Source organism: Neofelis nebulosa, chromosome 2 (genome assembly GCF_028018385.1).
Source record: "Neofelis nebulosa isolate mNeoNeb1 chromosome 2, mNeoNeb1.pri, whole genome shotgun sequence".
Taxonomy (NCBI): domain Eukaryota; kingdom Metazoa; phylum Chordata; class Mammalia; order Carnivora; family Felidae; genus Neofelis; species Neofelis nebulosa.
The window spans coordinates 112716910-112743362 of record NC_080783.1 but is presented as its reverse complement, the minus strand read 5'-3'; the positions used below and the strand labels follow the sequence as shown (position 1 = coordinate 112743362).

Here is a 26453-nt window from a genome sequence, read left to right as displayed (position 1 = left end):
ATCGCTGCTTTAAACGTCTGGTAGAACTCCCCTGGGAAGCCATCTGGTCCTGGACTCTTATTTGTTGGGAGATTTTTGATGACTGATTCAATTTCTTTGCTGGCTATGGGTCTGTTCAAGCTTTCTACTTCCTCCTGATTGAGTTTTGGAAGCGTGTGGGTGTTTAGGAATTTGTCCATTTCTTCCAGGTTGTCCAATTTGTTGGCATATAATTTTTCATAGTATCTTGTATCTCTGAGGGATTGGTTGTAATAATTCCATTTTCATTCATGATTTATCTATTTGGGTCATCTCCCTTTTTTTTTTGAGAAGCCTGGCTAGAGGTTTGTCAGTTTTGTTTATTTTTTCAAAAAACCAACTCTTGGTTTCGTTGCTCTGCTCTACAGTTTTTTTAGATTCTATATTGTTTATTTCTGCTCTGATCTTTATGATTTCTCTTCTTCTGCTGGGTTTAGGCTGTCTTTGCTGTTCTGCTTCTATTTCCTTTAGGTGTGCTGTTAGATTTTGTATTTGGGATTTTTCTTGTTTCTTGAGATAGGCCTGGATTGCAATGTATTTTCCTCTCAGGACTGCCTTCGCTGTGTCCCAAAGCGTTTGGATTGTTCTATTTTCATTTTTGTTTGTTTCCATGTATTTTTTAATTTCTTCTCTAATTGCCTGGTTGACCCACTCATTCTTTAGTAGGGTGTTCTTTAACCTCCATGCTTTTGGAGGTTTTCCAGACTTTTTCCTGTGGTTGATTTCAAGCTTCATAGCATTGTGGTCTGAAAGTATGCATGGTTTAATTTCAATTCTTGTATACTTATGGAGGGCTGTTTTGTCACCCAGCATGTGATCTTTCTTGGAGAAGTTTCCATGTGCACTCGAGAAGAAAGTATATTCTGTTGCTTTGGGATGTAGAGTTCTAATTTTTTTTTTTTTCAACGTTTTTTATTTATTTCTGGGACAGAGAGAGACAGAGCATGAACGGGGGAGGGGCAGAGAGAGAGGGAGACACAGAATCGGAAACAGGCTCCAGGCTCCGAGCCATCAGCCCAGAGCCTGACGCGGGGCTCGAACTCACGGACCACGAGATCGTGACCTGGCTGAAGTCGGACGCTTAACCGACTGCGCCACCCAGGCGCCCCTAGAGTTCTAAATATATCTGTCAAGTCCATCTGATCCAATGTATCATTCAGGGCCCTTGTTTCTTTATTGTCCGTGTGTCTAGATGATCTATCCATTTCTGTGAGTGGAGTTTTAAAGTCCTCTGCAATTACCACATTCTTATCAATAAGGTTGCTTATGTTTAGGAGTAATTGTTTTATATAATTGGGGGCTCCCATATTTGGCGCATAGACATTTATAATTGTTAGCTCTTCCTGATGGATAGACCCTGTAATTATTATATAGTGCCCTTCTTCATCGCTTGTTACAGCCTTTAATTTAAAGTCTAGTTTGTCTGATATAAGTATGGCTACTCCAGCTATCTTTTGGCTTCCAGTAGCAAGATAAATAGTTCTCCATCCCCTCACTCTCAATCTGAAGGTGTCCTCAGGTCTAAAATGTGTTTCTTGTAGACAGCAAATAGATGGGTCTTGTATTTTTATCCATTCTGATACCTTATGTCTTTTGGTTGGCGCATTTAATCCATTTACATTCAGTGTTATTATAGAAAGATACGGGTTTAGAGTCATTGTGATGTCTGTATGTTTTATGCTTGTAGTGATGTCTCTGGTACTTTGTCTCACAGGATCCCCCTTAGCATCTCTTGTAGGGCTGGTTTAGGGGGGACGAATTCCTTCAGGTTTTGTTTGTTTGGGAAGACCTTTATCTCTCCTTCTATTCTAAATGACAGACTTGCTGGATAAAGGATTCTCGGCTGCTTATTTTTTCTGTTTAGCACATTGTAGATCTCGTGCCAATCCTTTCTGGCCTGCCAAGTTTCAAAAGAGAGATCAGTCACGAATCTTATAGGTCTCACTTTATATGTTAGGGTACTTTTATCCCTTGCTGCTTTCAGAATTTTTTCTTTATCCTTGTATTTTGCCAGTTTCACTATGATATGTCATGCAGAAGATCGATTCCAGTTATGTCTGAAGGCAGTTCTCTGTGCCTCTTGGATTTCAATGCCTTTTTCCTTCCCCAGGTCAGGGAAGTTCTCAGCTATAATTTCTTCAAGTACACCTTTAGCACCTTTCCCTCTCTCTTCCTCCTCTGGGATACCAATTATGCGTATATTATTTCTTTTTAGTGTATCACTTAGTTCTCTAATTTTTCCCTCATACTCCTGGACTTTTTTATCTCTCTTTTTCTCAGCTTCCTCTTTTTCCATAATTTTATCTTCTACTTCACCTATTCTCTCCTCTGTCTCTTCAATCCGAGCCATGGTCATTTCCATTTTATTTTGCATTTCGTTTAAAGCGTTTTTCAGCTCCTCCTGACTGTTCCTTAGTCCCTTGATCTCTGTAGCAATAGATTCTCTGCTGTCCTGTATACTGTTTTCAAGCCCAGTGATTAATTTTATGACTATTATTCTAAATTCACTTTCTGTTATATCATTTAAATCCTTTTTGATCAGTTCATTAGCTCTTGTTATTTCCTGGAGATTCTTTTGAGGGGAATTCTTCTGTTTGATCATTTTGGATAGTCACTGGAGTGGTGCGGACCCGCAGGGCACTTCCCCTGTGCTGTGGTGTGTAACTGGAGTTGGTGGGTGGGGCCACAGTCAGACTGGTGTGTGCCTTCTCTTCCCCTCTCCTAGGGGCAGGATTCACTGTGGGGTGGAGTGGCCCGTCTGGGCTACGTGCACACTGCCAGGCTTGTGGTGCTGGGGATCTGGCGTATTAGCTGGGGTGGGTAGGCAAGGTGCAAGGGGGCAGGCTTAGCTTGCTTTTCTTTAGGTGATCCACTTCAGGAGGGGCCCTGTGGCAGTGGGAGGGAGTCAGATCCACTGCTGGAGGGGTGGCTCCGCAGAAGCAGAGAGTTGGGTGTTTGCGCAGAGGAAGCAAGTTCCCTGGCAGGAACTGGTTCTCTTTGGGATTTTTTCTGGGGGATGGGTGAGGGAGATGGCGCTGGCGAGCACCTTTGTTCCCTGCCAAACTGAGCTCTGTCCTCCTGGGGCTCAGCAACTTTCCCTCCCTTTGTCCTCCAGCATTCCCGCTTTCTGAGCAGAGCTGTTAACTTATGACCTCCCAGATGATAAGTCCCGCTTGCTGTCGGAACACATTCCGTCCGGCCCCTCCACTTTTGCAAGCCAGACTGGGGGCTCTGCTTGGCAGGTAGGCTGCCCTTCCACCCCGTCTCCCTCCCACCATTCCGTGGATTTCGCACAGCCTCACCGCCCTCCTACCCTCTTCCGTGGGTCTCTCGTCTGCGCTTGGCTCCGGAGACTCCGTTCTGCTAATCCTCTGGTGGTTTTCTCTTACTTTATACATTTTTAACTAGTATAAAATACCCTCAAATAGTACTATACTACTTAACATTTGCTCTAGTCACCTTATATTTATAATTTCCCCCTCTCATCTCTTGGAATGTTGCTGTCATTGAATTCAATTATTTATATTCTATTATCATCCATTATTATTATTATTATTATTATTATCATTTTAAGCATTGAATTATCTTTTAGATCAATTAAGAATACAAACAATAAATTATTTTATTTTACCTTTATTCCTTCACAGATGCTCATCTTTGCTTTATGTAGATCCAAATTTCTGGTTTGTGTTATTTTTTTTTCTTTTGCTTGAAAAGATTAACATTTTTTTTCCCCCGGAGAACATTTGCTGTCTACGATTTTTTTTCAGTTATAATTTGCTAAGAAAACATTTCTCCTTCACTTTTGAAATATAATTTCACTGGATATAGAATTCTAGGATGACATTTTCCCCTTGCATTTTATTTTATTTATTAATTTTTTTTGAAAGTTTTTATTTAAATTACAGTTAGTTAACACACAGTATAATATTAGTTTCAGGTGTACAATATAGTGATTCAACACCTCCATACAACACCCAATGCTCATCACAGCAAGTGCACTCCTTAATATTTTACAACTTCACTCTTTTCTTGCTTATGTGGTTCCTTATGAGAAGTCTAATATAATTTCTATCCTCATTTCTATGTAAGGTTTTTTTTTTTTCAGATTTCGCTCAAGATTCTCTCTGTGTTGTTAGTGTTCTCTGAGCTCCATGTTTTTTGGCCTGTCATTAATTTTGGAAAATTCTTAGTCACTGTTATTTCAAGTACTTCTTATGGCATCCTCTCTATTCTCTATCTGGTATTTCAATTATATGAACGTTACACTTTTTAATAACTTCCCTGACTTTTTGGATCTCTTAGAGCTATTATATTTTTAAATTTTTTTTTGTCATTGAATTTAGGTTGGAAAGTTGCTGTTAACTTTTCTTAAAATTTACTGGTTCTTTGTGCTGAGCCTACTGATGAGCCTGTAAAAGGTATTCTTCATTATTTTTTTCTGTGATTTTGATGCCAATGATTTTCTTTTGATTATTTTTTATAGTTTCCATTTCTCTGGTGACAATTCATATCTGATTTTGCAAATTTTGTACTTTATGCATTAGAGTCCTTAACATGTTAATTCTTTTACATTCCCTGCCTGCTAATTTAAACATCTGTGTCCCATATGAATATGGCTTTTATACTTTCTTTGTCTCTTTGTCAAAAACTGTTTGTTCTTATGTTTTTGCATGCTTTGTGATTTTTTTTTTTTGTTGTTGCAAGCAGACATGTTCTATTGGGTAACTGGTGCTGAGATAGCAGGTCTTTAGTGTGAGAATTTGTGCTATTTTTTTAAGTTTATTTATTTTGAGAGAGGGAGAGACAGCAGGGGAGGTTCAGAGACAGGGAGAGTCAGAGAACCCCAAACAGTCTTCGTGCTATCAGCACAGAGCCAAATGCAGGGATTGATCCCAGAAGATCATGACTTGAGCCAAAACTAAGAGTCAGACACTTAACTGACTGAGCAACCCAGGCTCCCTCTGCTGTTATTTCTAGGAAGTGAGATGTATTTAATTCTTGCTGTAGTTGTCAGCGCTAGTGTCTTCAAATTTTCATCTCTCATCTTGGTTTGAGGCTTCCCTATAAACTACCCCTCAAAGAAAAGTTGTCTTGTAGCTCATTCCAATGTAATCCACTGTAATTTTGGAGAATTGGTGTGGGGAAAGGGTTTGGGTATGGGAGCATTTTAGAATCTTTTGATGAAGGCTCAGTAATTCAGTGGCTTTTTCTAAGGCAGTAGTCTTGACACAACTTTCTCCCACTTCCCCTTCCCTCTGATTCCTTTCCTTGACTGCATCATGCCTGTGCCCAGCTAACTTTGTTTTATTTCTTCTTATGCGAGATAGGGAGGCCAAAGGGAATTGGACTCAGGAAGAATACCATTCCCAGCTTGGATAGGGCTTCAGAATTGTGCCCTGGTAAAGTCATTCCCCCTGGAGACTAAGGGGAAGAAGAAGGTTGTGGGTATGTTTGACAATTATTAATATTTCCATTCCCCTTCCAGTGTATTTTTCACAGATCCTTATCATAAGAACCTTATAAAAGAAAGAGTCATGGAGGTGTGAGAGCCCCTAATACAGAAGCCTCCCTGGAGTTTCCCATTCAATTAGTCCACATTCAACCTCCAGTAAATTCTCAAAATGACCATTTATTTCTACAGGTTTGTGACTTCAGAGGCTTAAACCATGTAAACAACTCCAGGTAAGCAACTCTTGGGTGCTGGATCTCTCTGGATGTGTCTGTCTCTCCAGATTTCAGGGTGGTTGTTTGCCTTGTGACCTCAGTTTTCTTATGGGTTCAAGTTTACCTAGCTTTTTTTCTGGTAAGGATGGTAGTGATGATTTCCAAGCTCATTACAAGTTCATCTCTGGATTAACATCATTTTTTTTTTTTGAGAAAGAGCACAAGTGGGGAGGGGCAGAGGGAGAAGGGGAGAGAGAGAGAGAGAAAATCTTAAGCAGGCTTCACACAGTGTGGAGCCTGATATGGGGCTCAATCTCACAATGGTGAGATCAGGACCTGAGCCAAAATCAAGAGTCAGATGCTTAATTGACTGAGCCACCCAGGCACACTGAACATGAATTATTTTTAATGTTTTCTGTCTTACTACTCTTCACTGAATTCTGGCCAGTGTCTTCAGATCTTTCTAGTACTACTATACTTAATCCCACTGTTATCTTTTTAATTCAATGAAAATATATGTGCACTTGAATTTTAAAAAGTTTTATTTAGCTTTTATTCAAATATTCCTGTTTAATAAACACTGCTTTTTCCTGCTCTTCAGTCATCCCTTCCAATACTTTTAAATATACTTATATTTAATTTTATTGCTCTACATCTTCCTTGACCATATGCTCTGAGGTGTGAACAGTAGGAGAGTGAGAACATGTAGTTCAGAGACTCCACTTTGTAGTCAGGGTGAGCTGGTTCAAAATCTTCATGCCAACACATCATAGAGACAGTGTGATCTTTGGGAAGTTTCCTCCAAAATATAGATGTCTCACTTGCGAAATGCTAATATTAATAACTGAGAATTCATCAGTAATGGAAGTCTACTTCAGTGTCTAGCACTCTTATTTTAGACATGCTGATATTTATTCTCATATCTTACCTAACTGATGTTGTCTAGATTATCAAAGATGACCTAATTCCTTAATAAATAGATCCAGACAACCCCCAGACCCTTACTCCATCTTCAAGTACTCCTCTCAGCCTCAGGGCTAGTGCTGATGGAAATTGGAGGGTGAGCTGCTCACTGTCCCCAGGCTTGTTCCCCCTCTTGCAGCAGTTAAGCCCTTGTGCTCAGCCCCACTTGATTGAGTCATTATTCATATTTCCCCCACATTTTCACATTTTTAATTGAACCTGGATGCTGTCCCATGATAGTTGAGTGTTGATTTTCCTGGAGTTGGCATTGAGCTCAGCTTCTGTGTTTGAGGCAAATTTCTTGGTGCCAAGGGTACAGTAGACAGAAAGGGACACTATACACATAGGGATTATATGCCAATGGGGAAACAGAGCACAGACACCTAAACCAACTCAATTACCAAATAACAGAATCACCAAGAAGGTAAAGCTGGGGTAGGTAGAGAGAGTGGTAAGTGAGGTATTCTCTGGGTGAATGGGGACAGTCCTTTGTACTACTTTAAGAAATTGAATCTGAGACTTTGTAGCATCAGACTCAGTTGTCTTCTTCCAACACCCTTCCCTCCCCCAAGCCACCCTTTCTGGTTCTTACAGCTGTCTTTTGCCTTCTTGTCTTCCAGGGATCCACAGTGTGGGGCCCCATGAAGTATTAGCCTTTCTCTTTTCATTCAACCTCATAGACTGTAACTAGAAGTGACTGTCATGGCCAAATAAACTACTTTCACCAAAATGTTAATGACTAAAGTTTGCAAATATCTTTCACCATTAAGAAAGATAACTTAAGAGACCCAGACATCAGTTCAAGGGAAAAATTATTTTATAATTCCAGACATTGCAAGGAAATGTTGGAGAAATATTTTGGTCATTATTATAGATAGGTAGCCTTCCTCTTGCCTTTTCTCAAGAAATGGAGAATACTATGCTTTGCATTTGAGTCCAGCGATTAAATGGGATTGTCACTCATTTCCCCACACTAGGTCATATTTTATTCAACTTTATAAAAGGCAAAAGATATTCTTGCCCAGTTCCAGAACAAGATGGTACAGATTTACTTTCTCTGATGGGTGGTCTTGTCTATACTTCCCTACAAATACAACTAAATTCCTTGCAAGTTATATAACAAACAATGAGATGGTTCTAAAGACTAGAGAGAAGAAGTAAAAGGTTAGGGATTTTAGGGCTTGAGTACCAATCCTTTGTGAGTTACCAGTACTTCCTTTTTATGTCCCATGTGCTCTTGAATTGGGCATCATGCAGGCTTGAAAGCCAACATCCTCCACTACCCCCAAGAAAAGACAAATGAAAAACCTTCTCTCCAGGTCCACAGGATTGGGAAAAGAGAAGCCCAAGCAGGACCAAGTGTGGAATCCCACTCCTGTTTCACAAAGGGAGTTTCAGTGGGTGGTCTGAACTAGTCTCACAATCTCCCTTCATTCCACAACTTAGACTCAAGTGTCAAATACACACCAGCATCAGCCAAGCCCTGGTCATCGCAGTCAATACCACACAACCAGTTTACTAGCAGAAGGACCAATCTATCCACAGTGACAGCATCAAAGAAGCCCTACACTCAGGGGCATAAGACAACTCATGCCCAGTGGCTTCTGCCCTTCCTTTGCCCAGAATGTTGTAGGGACTGTTGAATGCCCAGAGATGTGCCTTCCACCACTGCTGATGGCGTTAGCAGGGAATGAGGGGGAGAACCAGTCACAGTTGAAGAATAAAGCAGAGAGAAAAAAATTGGACAATTATCTACTAAACTGGAAGATTTAAATAGGACCCAAAGTCTCCTAATATAATAAACAAAATGTAGGAAGTACAATAAAAAAATAACATGTCATAGAAAGAACTGGTAAACCACAAGTGGAATCAGAAAAGATAATCAAATGGTGCTAGTTCCAAAAAGAACCAGACGTTGAAATTATCTGACAAGGATTTTATTTATTTTATTTATTTATTTTTTACTTGAAAACTTTTTATTTATTCATTTTCTTCTTTTTTTTCCAATATATGAAATTTATTGTCAAATTGGTTTCCATACAACACCCAGTGCTCATCCCAAAAGGTGCCCTCAATACCCATCACCCACCCTCCCCTCCCTCCCACCTCCCATCAACCCTCAGTTTGTTCTCAGTTTTTAACAGTCTCTTATGATTTGGCTCTCTCCCACTCTAACCTCTTTTTTTTCCCCTGTCCCTCCCCCATGGGTTTCTGTTAAGTTTCTCAGGATCCACATAAGAGTGAACACATATGGTATCTGTCTTTCTCTGTATGGCTTATTTCACTTAGCATCACACTCTCCAGTTCAATCCACGTTTCTACAAAGGGCCATATTTCATTCTTTCTCATTGCCACGTAGTACTCCATTGTGTATATAAACCACAATTTCTTTATCCATTCATCAGTTGATGGACATTTAGGCTTTTTCCATAATTTGGCTATTGTTGAAAGTGCTGCTGTAACATTGGGGTACAAGTGTCCCTATGTATCAGCACTCCTGTATCACTGGGGTAAATTCCTAACAGTGCTATTTCTGGGTCATAGGGTAGGTCTATTTTTAATTTTTTGAGGAACCTCCACACTGTTTCCAGAGTGGCTGCACCAATTTGCATTCCCACCAACAGTGCAAGAGGGTTCCCGTTTCTCCACATCCTCTCCAGCATCCATAGTCTCCTGATTTGTTCATTTTGGCCACTCTGGCGTGAGGTGATATCTGAGTGTGGTTTTGATTTGTATTTCCCTGATGAGGAGCAATGTTGAGCATCTTTTCACGTGCCTGTTGACCATCCGGATGTCTTCTTTAGAGAAGTGTCTATTCATGTTTTCTGCCCATTTCTTCACTGGGTTATTTGCTTTTCAGGTGTGGAGTTTGGTGAGCTCTTTATAGATTTTGGATACTAGCCCTTTGGCAAGGATTTTAAAGATGCCATCATAAATAAACTTCAATAATCAAGTAGAAAATCTCTTGAAACAGATGGAAAAACTCAGCAAATATATAAAAGAACCAAATGGAAATCATAAAACTGAAAATTAAATAACTAAAATTAAAAAAAATATGCTGGTTGGAGAAGATACTACAGTCAAGGTAACAGATAATAGAAGCAGTAAACTTGAAGATAGATCAATAATATTTACTTAACAATAGAGAGAAAATCAATGAAGAATAATTGAACAGAGCCTTGATAACATGTGAAATAATTTAATAATAATAATAATAATATCTAAAATTTGTATCATCAGAGTTGAAGGAGTACAAATTCATGGCTGAAAAAAGCATTTAATCAAATAATCACTTAAAAATCCCCAAACACGGCATTAGACATAAACCCACAGATCTAATATGCTGAGAGGATTTCATGATAAACTAAAAAAATCATGTCATGATACATCATGTTTAAATTTCTGTAAACTGGAGACAAAGAAAAAATATTCTAAAAGCAACTGCTTTTCTTATAGGTGAAAACAATTTAAATGATGGAAAATTTCTCCTCTTAAACCATGGTGGCCAGAAGAAGTGACATAACATTTTTTAAGTGCTTATAAGAAAGAACTATAAATTCCAAGTCCTATATCAACAAAATTTTCCTTCAAGATTTAAGAGAAATGAAGAAATTCTCAGATGAAGAAAAGCCAAGAGAACTTGTTGATAACTGACTGATCCTTAAAGAATAACTGAAGAAATATTTCCCCCCAAAAAACAAAACAAAAGAAACATCTTGGAAAATTCATGAAGAAAAATAGAATAATTAAATGTATAAAAGTAGAAGTAAACATAATAGATTTTCTGTTTATGATTTCCTTAATTATATTTTAACTTTGAAACAAAAATTGTAACATCATCTGATGCAGTGCTCAATGTAGAGAAAAGACTTAAGGCAATTATACTTAATAAGTGGTGATATAAGGGAACCTAATGTAAGTAAAGTTTCGATACTTCACATGTAGTGATAAAACATGGACACTGGTAGGTTTTGGTATTTTAAATTTGTATATGGCAATATCTAAGGTAAACATTAAAAACTCTATTAAACACCGTGCTCAAAATCATTGAAAATAAATAAAAATAAATTTCATAAAATGTTCAAGTAACAGAAGCAAGGAAGAAAACAGAGGTATGAGCAACAGAAAGATTAAGCAAAAGTAATAAAATTGCAGATGTATGTCTAACATATCAATAATTATCTCAAATGTAATGGCCTTTAAAGAGATTGGATTAAAAAACATGAATATGTTTAAAAAACATGCATATGAGAAATTCAAGACTCAGACACCCATGTTATAGATAGTTTGAAAACAAAAGGGTGGAAAAAGATATATAATGCAAATATTAACTATAAAAAGTAAGTGTGGCTGTACTTATATCAATTAAAGAAGATTTCAGATAAAAGAGTTCAGATAAAAGGATGAAACATGATGTTGCATCATAATAAAACAGATTAATTCACCAATAACATATAATGCTAAATGCATATGTACCAACAACAGAGATTCAATATTTATGATACAAACACTATAGTTTTTAAAGGAGACATAAGCAAATCTCCATCCACAGTTGGGGACTTCAATACTCCACTGTCAGTAATTATAGAACTTCTAGGGAGAACAACAGCAAGGATATGGAAGGACTGAATAACATTGAACCATCAAGTTTGAATCAACATTAATAGAGCCACAAAGCAACAATGTAAGCTTCTGTCTCAAGATTAGAACTAAATACACCCAAAAGAAGAGGAAGGAAATAAGACAAAAAGAAATGAATGTAATTGAAAACAGGAAAACAAAAGGAAAAATCAATGAGGAAAAATTTTGTCTAAAATTAAAAAATATATAAAACGATAACAATACAAGGATAAAAATGGAGACAAAAATCACCAATATCAAAATAAAACCTGGTATACCATAACAGATCCTGCCAACATTAAAAGGGTAAGGGGCACCTGGGTAGCTCAGTCTGTTAAGCCTCTGACTCTTGGTTTCAGCTCAGGTCATGATCTCACAGTTTCGTGAGTTTGAGCCCCGTGTCAGACTCTGCGCTCTCAGCGCAGAGCTTGCTTGGGATTCTCTCTCTCTCCTTCTGTCTCTGCCCCTCCCCCACGTGCACTGTCTCTCTCTTTCAAGTAATAAATAAATAAGCTTAAAAAATCTTTAAAAGGGTAGTAAGGAATACTATGAACAAATTTAAAATCGAATTTGACAAGTTAGAAGAAACAGACCAATTCAGTAAAAAAACTGCATGTTACCTAAATTCAGTCAAGATGAAAAGATAATCTGACTAGACCTATAACCATCAAATAAATTTAATCTGTAATTAAAATCCATTTTCCCATTTCTTCAGGTCCAAATGATTTCACTGTAGAATTTTACAAAATATTTGAAAAAGAATTAACATTTTACATGATCTGTTCCAGGAAAAAGAAGAAAAGGGAATCTTTCCCAACTGGTTTTGTGAGGTCGGGATTACCCTGTTATCAAAACCGAACAGTATGTGCCTGCACACCCTGCATGCACACGCACATGCATACTCCCAATATCTCTCATAAACATGGATGCAAAATCCTCAATACAATTTTTACAATCTAGCAATGCTTATATAGTCTTCTAACAAGTGGGATATATTCCATATATACAAGGCTGGTTCAATATTAAAAAAAATCAATCAGTGAAATTCATCATATGAATAAACTCCAGATGAAAAATCATGATTTTATCAATTGATACAGAAAAAAAAATATTTTGCAAAATTCAAACTCAGTCACAATAAAAACTAATTATATTAGGAATGAAGTGACATTCCTCAAACTCACAGTATTTGTAGAAGTCTACAGATAACATCATAATAGTAAAAGACTGAATGCTTTACCTCTGGTATCAGGAAGAATCCTTTGTCACCACACACATTAAACAATTTTCTAAGAGTTTTCATCACTGTGGTTAGGCATGAAAAATTAAGAGCATGCAAAACTGAAAAGAAGAAATAAAACTATCTCTATTTGCAAACTGCATGACTACCTAGAAGATACTAAGACATTTACAATAATAACAAAAACTCATAGAACTAACAAGTGAGTTAAGTGAGATCATAAGATATAAGATAAACCCACAAAAATTAATTATATGTCTATGTGCTAACAAAGAACAAGTGGAAGCACATATAAACATGCAATATTACTGAAACAATTAAATACATAGATATAAATATGACAAAACATGTACAGGATATATACAATGCAAATTATGAAATGCTAATGGAAAAAATCAGAGCATACTTAAATGCTTTATGAAAAGTAGTGTACCAGTATTGGAAGACTAAACATAGTAAAGAAGTCAATTCTCCCTAAATTGATATGTAGGTTTAACAACATTCTTATTAAAATTTCAACAAGGTTTTTGTAGATGTAGACAAAAGTGTGGTAAAATTTACAGGAAAAGGACCCATTCTAGAATAGCCAGAACACGGCTGAAAAGTATTTAGTGAAAGAAATCATTCTTCCCAATGTTGAAACTTGCTCTATAGCTACAGTAATCAAGACATTGTGGTATTGGCAGAAGGACAGACACGAATCAATAGAAATAGGTCTGTACAAATATGCTCCATTAATTTTCAACAAAGGAGCAAAAGCAACCCGATTGAGGAGGAACAGCTTTTTCAATAAATGATGCTGAAACAATTGGACATTCATAAGCAAAAAAACTCAAAAAACAAAAAGCACCTGATTCTCGACCTAAACCTCATGCTTAATACGAAAATAACTCAAAATGGATTGCCATTCTTAAATATAAAATATGAAAGTATAAATCTTTTAGAATAAAACATGAGATAAAATATTATTAAACTCAAAACCAATTGCATTATACATAAAATGAAAAATTCATAAATTAAACTTCATCAAAACTAAAAACTTTTGCTCTGTGAAAGACTGTTAAGAGTTTGAAAATACAAATTATAGACTCAGAAAATATTGTCCAGTTATGTATTTAACAAAGGACTCATATCTATAATATGCAAAAAACTCTCAGAACTCACCAGTAAAATACAAGTAATTGAGAAGAAAATGGGATGCCTGGGTGGCTTAGTTGGTTAAGTGTCCAACTCTTGATTTCAGCTCAGGTCATGATTTTATGGTTTGTGAGATGGAGCCCCGTGTAGGGCTGTGTGCCGAGGCTGCTTGGGATTTCTCTCTCTCTCTATGCCCCTACCCACCTCAAAAATAAAAATAAATATTATTTAAAAGAAAATGGACCAAGAAATGCACAGATAATTCACTGAAGAAATTATACTACATAAATGTCGTATAAACACATGGAATGATGTTCAATATTGTTAGCTCTTAGTAAGTGCAAATTAAAGCTACAATGAGAGATACTATACATGTAAATACTGGTGAGGTGGCAGAGACACTGGAGCATCCCATTCATTGCTGGTGGGGAGGGAAAATAGTACAACCATTCTGGAAAATATCTTGACAGTTCCTTTAGAAAGTAAAAATGAACTTTTCATACAACCCAGCGATTTCCTTCTTGGAAATAAATTCTAAAAAAAATGAAAATTTATTTCCAGGCAGAAACTTGTAAACCAAAATTTGTAGTAGCTTTGTTTGTAAATATCCCCCAAACTGGAAACTCCCTAAATGTCCCTCAATGGATGAACAATTAAACAAACTGTTTCATCTGTACAATGAAATACTATGCATCAATAAAAAGGAATAAATCATCAATACACACAACCACAGGAATAAACCTCATTGAAGTTATGTTATGTGGGAAAAATCAAGGTAAGATGTATTTCAGGATTTCTTATAGTGTATATTCATGGAATAGCATAGTTGTAGATCTGAACAACACAGTAGTGATGTCAGGGGTTAGGGATAGAGCTGGTAGGGATGTGGCTATAGGGGGTGAATGAGAGAGTATTGTCGTGGTTTGACATTTCAGGATGTTTATGTTTGTAACAATTATGCAAAACTACACGTGTGATAAAATTACATTGAGACACACACACACGGGCATATAACTGGTAAAATATGAATAAGCTCTGTCTGTAATAATTTACTTTCCTATAAAACTATACTACTTCAAAATTAAAAATAAAGGTTTTAAAAATGGGGAAAAAGTTAATAGCTGTCAATAGTTCTTAAGAAATTTGGCTGCTTTTATATCCACTCTAATTCAAATAGTTTCATATTAGAGGAATTTGTGATTTTATTTCAAGAGAAAGCTCTATGCATTTTGTTCTTTATTAGAATGGATAAGAACATGAGTTCAAACCCTGATCTACCATCACATTTTAAACTTGTCTACTAAAACTCTCCTTTTTTGTCTATTTTTTAAAGTTTATTTATTTATTCATTTATTCATTCATTTATTTTTTTTGAGAGAGAAAAAAAGAGAGGGAGAGACAGAGAGACAGAGAGAGAGGGAGAGAGAAATCCCAAGCAGACTCTGTGCTGTCAACACAGAGACTGACACAGGGCTCAATCTCAGAAGCCATGAGATCATGATCTGAGCCAAATCAAGAATCAGATGCTTAACCAGCTGAGCCACCCAGGGGCCCCCAAACTCTCCCTTTTGGATCTCCATTAACCAAGCCAGAAGACACAGGTCCTTTTCCATTTATTTCCCATGTCTTCTCAGTGAATTATTTCCCCTAGAATATAAGGTAACATTCAAGCACTTGACTTATCAATTGTATACATGCCCCAACCTAACCCCTTGGCATATTATATCCAAGCAGTAAGTTCTGACATTTTGAGAATTGTTCACTTAATTGCTTAATATTTCAGTTTATTGTCCTGACTCCTGACTAAAATTTTATCTACTATCTTCCTCAGTGTTTTAACCTGGTCCAGTCCACCTAATCTTAAGCAGTTATTGGAAAAAGCAGGAAAGCATGAGTTTGAATGTCAGATAATTAAAAGCTCAAACCCCAGTTTAAGCACAAATTGTGTAATATTGATGACAGACTTCTTAATCTTAGCAAGCTTCAGTATATTCACCTACAAAAGGACATGATTATACCTATTGAGAAGAATGGGTTAAGTGAGATCATGAGTGGAAAGCATCCAGAACTGTGCCATACATGCTCAGATGCATATGCAGTCAGTCTCATCATCTCTCCTTCAGTAATCAATACTGTCTGAACAAAGTTCACAACTGTAGAAATAGAGGAAATAAAACAGAAATAGATGTGGGGCAGAATCTTCTGAACAACACTTTAGTACAGTTGAATTTTATCAAATAGCAAACAGACAATTATTTTGCAAAGGAAAGGATAAGAAACAGTAATATGAGTAGGCAATTGCAGGGTGCCAGGTGGGGTGACTTTTATTTGTTGAAGACCTACTCAATACCAGGTATATTTTCTTAGCACTTATAACAATGCAAAAAGATGGGCTCGTGTGTGAGTATCTGTGTCTAGGAACTCAGAGATATCATATGATTTGTTCAAATTGTCAGAGCTATTGTATCATTGTCTTTTAGTTTATATATATAAAAAAACTAACCTCAAAACTAAGCCTCAAAACTCAGAGGCTTAAAATAATAAGCCTCTCACAAGTTTCCCAAGTTAGCCAAGTGGTTTTTCTGGTCTCTTGTGTGTGCATTCAGTTGCAGGTTGGGCATTCATTTGCAGCTCTGGTGCTCTTGGCTGGGCTTTCTCCCATTTCTGTGGGTCAGTTGGCTGCAGGCTGGTCTAGAGTAGCCTCAACTGGTACAAATGGCATCTCCTTTGGCTTCTCACATGAATATGTCTCACATCTCCCTTCAGAAGGCCAGCCTGGGTGGGATTTTGTTGTTGTTTTTGTTTGTTTGCTCACTTGCTTAAAAACAATGACAGAGAAATGAGAAAGAAGTGAAATACATAAGTGTTTTGTAAAGACTATCTTTGTGTCAGCCTTGTTATTAATTCTTTTGTTAAAAGTCACATGCCAATTCCATAATCAGAGAGTGTGGAAAGTATAAAGTTATATGACCAAACATGCAGATACTAGGAGGCCATTTATGCAGCCACAATTACTAAGAGCAGAAACTTAAACCTGCTAGACCTCAAATCTAAATTAGTACCACCAGACCACAGTGCTTCTCCAGACATAATGCTCCAAATATAGTCTGGAATAGAAGACTATGTACTGCAAGCCAAAGTGATTGATGGCCATTGAAATTCAACCAGAACCCAGGCTTCTTGGGACTGAACCCATTTCTGTCAGAAATGCCCTTCTCTGCCATCTGTCTACTTTATAACTGTCATAGTCTGAAGGACTAGAAATGTGACAGGCTAGGAAGCCAAGAAGGACCCCTGCCTCCACTTCCCCTTGAGTCCTATACTGAAGTAAGACTGTATAAATGTAGTTAAATTTAATTTCTTGTTTTATTTCCTCGAGACACATTACAATAGTCTCATGTGTCTAAAACACATCCACATCTAAAAGACAATCTGGCCAATCTGAAACACAACTCATAACGAAGCCCACTGTTTGAATTCACAAGAGGGCAGCCAAGAAGCAAATGGTGCTAACTGAATTCCTTTAGATATGTCAAAGGAAATCTTGTCTCTCAGGTAGATAAAAATTGAGACATCTAGGATGCTTTTATCAAATTTAGCCTATGTGGAAATGGTGAGATCTTTCTGGGGACTATAATATTTAAAGTTACATTTCATTACTGAAACTTGTAGTGGGTCTGCAAATCACATCTGTTTAATTCCACACCTATGAAATGTCAGCCACTTAATGACTCTGAATAATGACTTCAACTGCCTGAAAACTTGGAATATCTTGCTAAATTTTCTGTAGTGTTTAACTTTTCAACAAACAAGTGTCGATAGAGCAAGGACCCTTGATAATATGAGCCAGATCTGATAGAAGCAATTCTCTTCTGAATGTTCAGAGTCTAATTTCCAGACAGCCTTTCCCCATACCAGCTTTATTTGCATGAAGGGCTTTTATTCTAGAAGTTTGTTTTGTTCCCTTAAAGTGACTTAATACCTGTTTAAGGGTTTGTTCCTCAGTAAGAATGGAAAGTTGTCCAGTTTTCGATTCACAATCAACAAACTTTTAGAAAGCTCAGAATCTGAGGCAGACGTTTTGACAAAGCCAGGATTCTTTTTTTTTTAATTTTTTTAACGTTTATTTATTTTTGAGACAGAGAGAGACAGAGCATGAACAGGGGAAAGGCAGAGAGAGAGGGAGACACAGAATCTGAAACAGGCTCCAGGCTCTGAGCTGTCAGCACAAAGCCCGATGCGGGGCTGGACTCATGGACCGTGAGATCATGACCTGAGCTGAAGTCGGACGCTTAACCGACCAAACCACCCAGGCGCCCTGACAAAGCCAGGATTCTAAGATGAATAGGATATGTCCCTCCATACTGAGGCTCATCGACTAGTACAGGTGCAGATGTGCTCACCTGGATGGGCCACAGAACAGGAGAGACAGCAGGATAGGTGGTGGGAAGCCTGGCTCTATCTTCCCTGCTGAACCTTCTCTACCACCTGTTTTAGAAGAAATTCTACCACCCTGAGGCCCCACCCACAGAGATAGGTCAGGTAAGTCCATGAATCAATGACTCCAGGATATGATAAGGATATGGTAGGGTTAATCCACCCAGCTCATCACAGATGTACTGGGAACCAGGCAAGTTTCTCAGCATGCCTTATTCCTGCTTCTGCACCTTTGAACAGCTGGTCTTTCTGTCAGAAATGCCCTTCTGTGCCATATAGCCACTTTATAAATTTCCTTTCCTCTCTTAAGATATGGCAAAGATGTCAGCTCCCTTGGAAGGCTCAGCCCATGGCCCCCTTCTCAGTATGCCTTCCCAAGTTCTGAGAGTCCTCAGGACTCTCATTATAATATCCAGGATATGGCCAGGCTGTGCTAAGGAAGTAGCCACCAGGCCCTCCTCATGTTTGTAGTCAAGAGTCTGGTGCAAAACTTGTCAGTGGTGATGAAAAGTGTCTGGGGGCACCTGGGTGGCTCAGTTGGTTAAGAGTCCAACTTCGGCTCAGGTCATGATCTCACAATTTGTGGGTTTGAGCCTTGCGTTGGACTCTGAGCTGACAGCTCAGAGCCTGGAACCTGCTTTGGATTCTGTGTCTCCCTCTCTCTCTGTCCCTTCCCTACTCATGCTCTGTCTCTCTCTGTCTCAAAAATAAATAAAACATTTAAAAAATTAAAAAAAAGAAAAGTGTCTGTAAAATTCAATCATATCACAATTATTTGTTTTTGCTTTTATCTCCCTTACTAGACTCTACATGGGAGCTAAATCTGACCTCTCATTTTATCCTTGTTTCTAATATAAGACATGACAAAGCATATAACATGGCCTGATAAATACATATAAAGAAATTAATGAATTAACTAATAATGAAAATATATTCCCCACAATTATATCTTAGAATAGGTCCCTTTTGGGTCATGTCAAAGATACCTTTCCTTTAATGAAAGCTTCACAGTTTATAAAATACTTTCAGATTCTTTGTCAGGGAGGATGAGAAGGACATGTCCAGCTCAGACCTTTCTGAGCTCTCTCAGTTGGTCAGAGCTCTGGGTTCCACACCCCTTTCTCTCTGTCCCAAAATCAACACTTAGAGCTGTCCCTTTCTGTGCTTAGGCTGCACCTCTGCAGACAGCCAACTCTCTGTGCCAGGCGGTGCCCAGCACATCTTGGCAACCATCACCCTGTTGGGCTCTGCACAGCATACCCTAGGGGAACTCTGAGCCAGACAGGACAGGCTCAAACCTGTCTCTAGAAGTCTAGTCGTGCAAGCTAGGAGGCTGTGAGCATTAGTGGGGAACACTTATCCTTTTCTTTGCTTCTCTGTAAATGGACCCCGTACTGGGAGGTTTACAAAATTTTAGTATTGAAAAAATCATGCCATTTGAGACAACATGGACAGACTTAAGGAGTATTAGGCTAAGTGGAATAAGTCAGTAAGAGAAAGACAAATACCATATGATTCTACTAATAAGTGGAATCTAAAACCACCACCACCACCACAACAACAAAAATCCCACAAATTCACAAACAAATGAAAAGCAGAATCAGACCTATAAATACAGGGAACAAACTGATGGTGGCCAGAGGGAAGGGGGTTGGATAAAATGTGTGAAGGGGAGTAGGAGTTATAGGCCACCATTTATGGAATGAATAAGTCATGGGATTAAAAGGCATTGCATAAGGGATACAGTCAATGATATTGTAGTAGTGATGTAATGGGACATATGGTGGCTATACTTGTGGTGAATATAACATAATGTATAAATGTGTGAAATTACTAAGTTAGACACCTGAAGCTAATGCAACAAACACTATGTGTCAACTATACTCAAATTTTAAAAAAGTTCATTTCTCTGAGATAGTTATCAAACCTCCTTTCTATACCTTCTGCCACTTATCACTTTTTTTCTAACTAAAAATTAGAAAACAGGGCAAAACCACAGTATGACATTGCAGTCTTCACTGCAAGTTCTGGGGTCTCTGGACAGCTTAGCCTGTTCATGTCAACCATATTCATGTGGGTGGCTAAAGTGGTTTGGGACATGATGTGAGCTGGTTCATGTCTGTGCACTCAGAAGTATGATAACTGATTGTGGCCTAAGGGAAATATTTTTAAAATACAGTTTGTCCCTGGACCCAAAGCCCAGAGAAGGCATTCTGAGAGCAGCAGGTATGACCTTGGGCTGCCAGTCCTCTGTCCTCACACATCCCACCCCATCCACCTCATACTCTGCCTCCAGGTGTATGAGTCACCTGCAATGGGTGGCTAAGAGGGAAAAAAATCAAGAATGATTGCCTCAAGGGAAAGCATATCAGAGTTAACTGTAGAACTGGTTAAGAATAGACTCTGCCACTTGTGTGGTGGAATGAGAATGTTTCCATCATTCACGGCTGTGGGACAGCCAGGACAGTGCTTCCTTCTGCACTCAAGTGACTGAACCCACCTTGTTACCATATGCCAGAGTCTCCATTCATGCTGAAGAAGCAGTTCCTCCCTGATAGGTGGCCCCCTCACAGCCTCAGGTGGTCATCTGAAAGTGCACATATGTCAATGGCCTCGTGAACCCTCCACTCCCTCCAGGTACAGACACTGAGGAAATGTGCAAGGCCGATGCTTAAACCAGTAGTTCTTGGAAGCATTTGTGGGGTGTGGAGTTCTCCACATGGGCTAACCCTGTGACACATTTTCAATTATTTAATTATTATAGCAACACACAGGGTAGGTGATTTTAGCTCTCTTGTAGAATTGAAAAGACTGAGATTTGGAAAACTAAATGATTTGCCTAATGTCACACAGCCAATAAAAGCTGGAGCAAGGTTGGGCAGAGCATGCCCACTCTGAAGTTCCATTCCTTCCCATAACACTCCAGTGACCCCATTCTGGAACTCTGCCTGCTTCTGTAAGGCAAGGCTGGACATGTGTTCCAGGGACGTGTGAGGTGATGTCATGTTTTCATTACATTCTTAACATTGGATGCACAGACTTTCTGTTAAGTGGAGACAAAGAAGTATATCTCTTTAGTCTATACAACAGGAATGTAAATTTTGCTTTATTTGTAGATCAAAGGATAAAAGATGCAGTATGCCTTTTAAAAGCAGGTACAAATGAACAGAATCATGGAGTGTATATGGAGTGTAAAGGACAAATCCTCACAAGTGCAGTGATACCCAATGTCCAGATGCCCAGATCTTTGCATCCTATATAAGAAGAGAAGAGCAGACAGAAGTCCAGAGTACTGTCACCAAATCTGGATCATCAAAGCCACCCAATGTCCACATTGCCAAGGAGCATAATGCTTCAGAACACATACATCCTTTCAGTTTCCTTCTAACTCCATGGTGGGAGTTTGTGCCTCCTGCTTCATGTCAGACCCAGCTCTCACCAGAGTGACAGGCACATGGTGGGTGTAATATTGGGATGAACTGGTGGTTAGGGTTCCCTTCTGCTCAGATTCCAAGCTCCCTCTAGCCACCTGACGTTATTGCCATAGATCCATCACCCTCTTTATGATGCTGCTTCTCTTCCTGGACATGAATCTTTGCCCCATTTCTTTAGATATAATTATTTTTTAATGATATAAGTTGTTGCTAATTATCAGTGATATAATTGCTATTTTTGCTTATGAGAGACATAACTCTTGGTATTCCACTTTGTATTAGCATGGTCTGCTATAACAAAATACCATAGACTGAGTGACTTAAATAAAAGAAATTTGTCAGTTCTAGAGGCTAGGCAGTCCAAGACCAAGGTGCCAACAGTTAGCTTCTGGTGAAGCCTCTGTTCTTGGCTTGCAGATGGCTTCCTTTTCACTGTATCCTTAAGTGGTGGACAGAGACAGGACAGGTTCTATGATGTCTCTTCTTATAAAGACACTATCAGATTAAGACCTCACTCTTATGGCCTCATTTAATCCTAATTATTCCTTAGAGTTCTATGCCTAAATACTGGGAGTTATGGATTCATCAAATGAATTTTGGGGGACATACAAATATTTAGTCCATACCACACCCAGGAACACAGAGACAGGAGTTACATGGTTTGGTTTGAATTCCACCTCTACCTCTCAAAGCTGGGTGACCTTGGGCACATCACTTAACTTCTGTAGGCATCAGTTTCTTATCCTTGATATGAGTAACTAGTATCCTACTTCTAGGATTGTTACAAGGATTAAGCTATTTAATTTATGAGGAGTGTTTAGAACAGACCTGGCTAAGTGTTAGCTATTATTATTACTCTTTATAATTCCATGTTATAAAATATTATAAAATAATTAACACAGTATTTATTCATCTACTATGGAACATTAAAAATACTACTTATTAACTAGGAGAAATCATTTTGGGGCAATAATGATGACAAGTGGCAGCTCTGTGCTGTGCTGTGGCCCTGGTGCTGCTTCCCTAGTCATGATCACACTTAATCTGAATAGCTCCCTAGATCTTCTTCTTAACCTCATCTGACAGACATGACAGCTGCCACTGTGGGCCAGTGACTCCCTCAAAGTCACTCAGTAGAAAAGGGAAAGGTTTCTGATAAAATTTCCCTAAATCCCTGCTTTTTACTATTACACTATGTTTTTTTTTTTAAATTTTTAATGTTTTTATTTATTTTTGAGACAGAGAGAGACAGAGCATGAACAGGGGAGGAGCAGAGAGAGAGGGAGACACAGAATCGAAAGCAGGCTCCAGGCTCTGAGCTGTCAGCACAGAGACCAACGTGGGGCTCGAACTCACGAACAGTGAGATCATGACCTGAGCCGAAGTCCGACACCCAACCGACTGAGCCACCCAGGCGCCCCTACACTATGTTTTAATACAGCATAGTTTAAGATTTATTTTTGTATAAAGAAGTTACTTTCAGTTCCCCCAGTGAAAATCAGGTCTGGTTGGCATCTGTTCCCAGTCCCTATGCTGTACTGTGTGGATGTGCTCAGGCCAGATGTGTTCCAGAGAAACCAGTGAAAACCACAGTTACAAAGTGCCTCAGGCTCCAGAGGGTGAGCTCCCTCTGGGTGCAGGAGACATAAGGGGCTGTGTGGGGAGGGTCACTCTGACTGAGCTACAAAGAATATCTTGACCAGGATTGCTGAAAGGAGGCATTTAAAGGAGGTACCAAAGTAGATGCTTTAGATGAATTATATTTTCTTTCTGTAGTAATTAATTCAGCTTAACAGATGTTAAGCCATCAGCCACATGCCAGGTACTGTGCTAGATGTCAGTCGTAAAATACAGACATGAGAAGACAGTCCACACAGCCTTTCAGGAGGCACGGTCCAGTGGGAGAAGCAGATAGATGTGTGCAATTAAAACATAAGGGGTTGTGAACTGGGTGGGCCTCCACACAGCCTGGGGGTGTTGAGGGGCTTCCTGGAGACTTTGTACTGAGCTGATTGTAGAGGAGGGAATGAGAGAGAGATGAGGAGGAGTGCAGATGGGCATTCCAAGGAGGAAAATAACTAAACTGAGCCCAAAGGTGGCTCACTGCTGGGCATGTGGGGGAAACCCCAGGGGGTTTTATGAATATTTACTGTGTAAAGAATAAGAAAACTGGGGACTGTAACCAGAGATAGTAGAGGTACACTTGCATCTAGTTTTCAGCTTTGGTATTTGATGGTGGGGCCTCTCCCAAGTACAGAGACACCAGGAAGGCCATCTGGTTAGATCTACCAAAAATCAACTTCAGATTGTAGTGAGGTTCATTAGGCATTTGAAAAGCTGTGGCTGGGGTTATTATTTCAGAGCTGAGGGAGATCCCATGGTCACACTTGCGTCCATTTGCTTGTCCTGCTACTAACCCTGTAGGATTGGTATTACATGGTGGACACCACTCATGGCTTAGCTCTTTTCCTATGCACCTGGCTTCCACAAAAGCTGACCTTTTATTATACAGCCTGTCCCATGTTGCCCCACCTTCCTCCCAATACCACCTGCTATAGCCAGTTTCTACAAACACAAACACCTGACCACAGATCCCTGTGTTGGCACTTTGGACTTGAAAACCTGAAAGCTAGATACATCTTTTCCTGGAGTGAAGATTGTGAGATATAACCTAGGTGTTGTTAGTATATGTTTTTTTACAATTTTGGCCATTTGGAGAAAAGTGATCGCTAGTGAATGAAAATTAGGATGGTATCCACAGACAGCAAAGACGAGAGGCAGAACTGGAATGTAGTGATGTTAGCCCTGCATTGAGACCTTGGGGCTCTCATTTCCCAGTGGAAAGCCCTCCCTGTTCTTTTCATGGCTTCCTTGTTGATCTATCTTTAGATTTTGTGAGCCAACTACCCTTCTTAGCTAAGTTTAACTAATGTGTCTTCTTTGTCTACTTATATATTATGTTCAAAAATATGTATTGTTATATACAATATGTATATATTGTATACAATACAATATGTATTGTTGTATAGGCTCATAGGTGTAAGTAGTTTCCCAGGATCAAAGGTAACATGGAAGAGACCATATTTCAATCCAGAACAGTCTGACCATGTATTCTATTCACTGGCTTTACTTTCACAGCTATCATAACTAACAGCTTACACACTTCTGTGATTAATATTATAAAGTTGCTTTCTCACTAATGCAAAGTTCAACATACACCTAGACAGACAGCCCCTGCCCCAGGCAGTCACTCAGCTCAGCAACACAGGCTGCTTCCTCTGAAGACTTGCCATTTTGTAGCTTCAGTTCTTTTGGCACCATCCAGCTGCTGGATGAAGAAAGCAGATGAGATGGAGAATCTTTCACCCAGTATTTAACGACCACAGCCTGAGAATGATTCACAGGATTTCCACTGGCATTGCATCAGTAAGAACCAGTGATGTGATCATACCTCAATGCAGACAATTAGGGAGGTTGGTGCTTGGTGAGGCAACCCTAGCCTAGCCACAGTTACTCACCATGGGAGGAGAGCACTAATCTTTGGGATCTTTCCTGTCCCTGCCCCAGATTCCCAAGGCTCAGATCCTCTATACTCCACTAAGGATCAAAGGAAAAGCAAGCCCAGACTCTCTCTATTCTACCAAGGATCAAAAGAAAGACAAAGCGGGTGAGCTCTATACAGTCCCTAGGTTGACCTGTGGTACAAGTATGGGTGACATCATGTAGAAAGTGAAAAGCTGAACCTTATTACATTATAAGCATCCGGCCATGGACAAAGATGCTCTTCTGCATGCACATGATCTTGGTTTTTACGGGACTTGTGTACAAAAATGTGGGGGCCACTGTATACCTTTGACACAGCCTATTTCTGTTCCTTGTCCTTGCTGAAATGAGTCAGAAAAGAAGAAACAAGAGGTAAATATTGGAAGAAACCATTACATGAAATCATAAAGCAGGGAGTCAGTGGCAATGGAACATAAACCCTGCCCCCAAACCTGAGAGAAAGAATAAGAGGTCAGGGTTTTTCTTTTATTTTCTGGCTTGTTGGTCCTTGTGATATCACAATAATGAAGCATGTTTTTTTTCCAATTAGAAGCCAGTTATGCTTCATTTGTGGGACCTTGGAAGTGCTATGGGAGCCCAGGGGAGTCCTTGTGAGGTGGCAGCAGCATGGGCTCTACTTTAAGTCTTCCAAGGTAGGATTAGATTGACTCACAGCCTTCAGAGGAGTCTCCAAAGACCTGGCACCTGCCCCTATCACGCCACTTCACACATGTGAACACACTCCTGTCTGTTTTGGACCTCTATAGTTGGAATTTCCCTGGCTCCTAGTGTCTCAAGCATGCACCATAATATATGTGAAACTGAAATTAGTTTTCAGGGGCTTCCCTGAAAGTCTCATTCTGCTTTTTAATCCTCAGAAGAATGGAGTGAGTCCTGCTCTGATGATCTCTGAACAGGTCTTTTACCTTGAAATAACATTAAAGTCATAACTTTCTGAGAATCTTGGAGTCTGTTTACAATATAATTAGCATGGTAATCAAAGGCAGTCAATGAAACATAAAAAACAATTACCTGTGGCTTTAAACTGTTTGTCATTAAATAATAAAACCATAGAAACATTGACAAATCCTGTTCTTCTAATGAATTCTCAGGCACACTATCTTTTGTGAGGCTTTGAAGTAAGAAAAAAATCATCAATTCATCTCTGTCTGAGGCCTTAGCTTATAAAACATCTGCGATGGTGAAAAGCCAAGACTTCTATGACAAGGTTTCCACTAAAGCAAAGACATTTCTCATGCTATTGCCAAGGAAGGAAGGTTAATTTGTTTATTTCCAGGGTAAAGATCTATAAAAATATATATATTGTCTTTCTGCCAGATTTTGCTTTCTAAGGTGTTCATAAAATAACTGGCAGCATTCAGTTGAGAGCTAAT

General features: G+C 38.9%; 1 long non-coding RNA gene across 4 annotated transcripts in view; it reads left to right on the top strand.

Annotated features, from left to right (window-relative positions):
• The window catches only part of LOC131503896 (uncharacterized), a 63478-nt gene extending 37572 nt beyond the window's left edge, over positions 1 to 25906 (top strand). For 2 of the 4 annotated variants that reach the window (XR_009257684.1, XR_009257682.1), the window contains 2 exons: positions 5663 to 5703; positions 7269 to 7378. This is a non-coding gene — a long non-coding RNA (uncharacterized LOC131503896). Of the gene's footprint in view, positions 1 to 5662; positions 5704 to 7268; positions 7379 to 7975; positions 8417 to 25609 lie in introns of those variants that run through there. The other 2 variants (XR_009257683.1, XR_009257681.1) reach the window with 2 other exon arrangements.
• The last annotated feature ends 547 nt before the right edge of the window (positions 25907 to 26453 follow it).